At 41.0% G+C, this 1,184-nt stretch overlaps 1 non-coding gene across 1 annotated transcript; it reads left to right on the top strand.

The window, feature by feature from the left end:
- The first annotated feature begins 287 nt into the window (after window positions 1–287).
- Window positions 288–361, top strand: TRNAA-UGC (transfer RNA alanine (anticodon UGC)). Its single transcript has one exon. It is a non-coding gene; the product is annotated as a tRNA-Ala (tRNA).
- The last annotated feature ends 823 nt before the right edge of the window (window positions 362–1,184 follow it).

Here is a 1,184-nt window from a genome sequence, read left to right as displayed (position 1 = left end):
ACAACTAAGCCCACGCACCACAACTACTGAGCCTGCACTCTAGAGCCCGTGAGCCACAACTACTGAGCCCACGTGCCACAACTACTGATGCCCACGCACCTAGAGCCTGTGCTCCGCAACAAGCCACTACAATGAGAAGCCTGTACACTGCAACGAAGAGTAGCCTCCGCTCGCCACAACTAGGGAAAGCCCGCGCACGGCAACAAACACCCAACGCAACCAAAAATAAATAAATAAATAAATTTATTAAAAAAAAAAAAAAAAAAAAGAATGGTGTTCCAGGGACTTCCCTGGCAGGTCCAGTGGTTAAGACTCTGCACTTGCAATGCAGGGGGCTCAGGTTCGATCCCTGGCTGGGGAACTAAGATCCCACATGCTGTGCCACATGGCCAAAAAAAAGAATGGTGTTCCAAGCTGAGGGAGGAGCACATGCAAAGGTTCAGAGACAAAAGAAAGCAGAGCAGGATTCAGGAACATGAAGAAATTTTTACTGAATGGAACTGGAGAGTGATTGGAGAAGGTGATGAAGTGGTGGGACAGGTAAGAGATGACTCTGAGTTATTACACCCTTCCTCCCATGCACCATGAATTTCAAGGCCATAAACTCTCTTACCACCACTAGAGCATATGCTTTCATTTCTTATATGGTAAATACCTAGTACTGAAATTGCTGAGCCCAGGGGTAGACATATGTTTCACCTTTAATAAAAGTTCTCCTCTCTGTCTTTGCTTTGTGCTTAATTCCTTTATCTAGAATCCCTTTCCCACCATCTGTTTAAGAAAGCTGCTTGGATACAAAATTAATGCACAGAAATCTCTGGCATTCTTATACACTAATGATGAAAAATCTGAGAGTGAAATTAAGAAAACACTCCCATTTACCATTGCAACAAAAAGAATAAAATATCTAGGAATAAACCTACCTAAGGAGAAAAAAGACCTGTATGCAGAAAATTATAAGACACTGATGAAAGAAATTAAAGATGATACAAATAGGTGGAGAAATATACCATGTTCTTGGATTGGAAGAATCAACATTGTGAAAATGACTCTACTACCCAAAGCAATCTACAGATTCAATGCAATCCCTATCAAACTACCACTAGCATTTTTCACAGAACTAGAACAAAAAATTTCAAAATTTGTATGGAAACACAAAAGACCCCAAATAGCAAAAGCAATCT

Source organism: Physeter macrocephalus, chromosome 4 (assembly GCF_002837175.3).
Source record: "Physeter macrocephalus isolate SW-GA chromosome 4, ASM283717v5, whole genome shotgun sequence".
Taxonomy (NCBI): domain Eukaryota; kingdom Metazoa; phylum Chordata; class Mammalia; order Artiodactyla; family Physeteridae; genus Physeter; species Physeter macrocephalus.
This window is presented reverse-complemented; position numbering and strand designations above follow the sequence as displayed.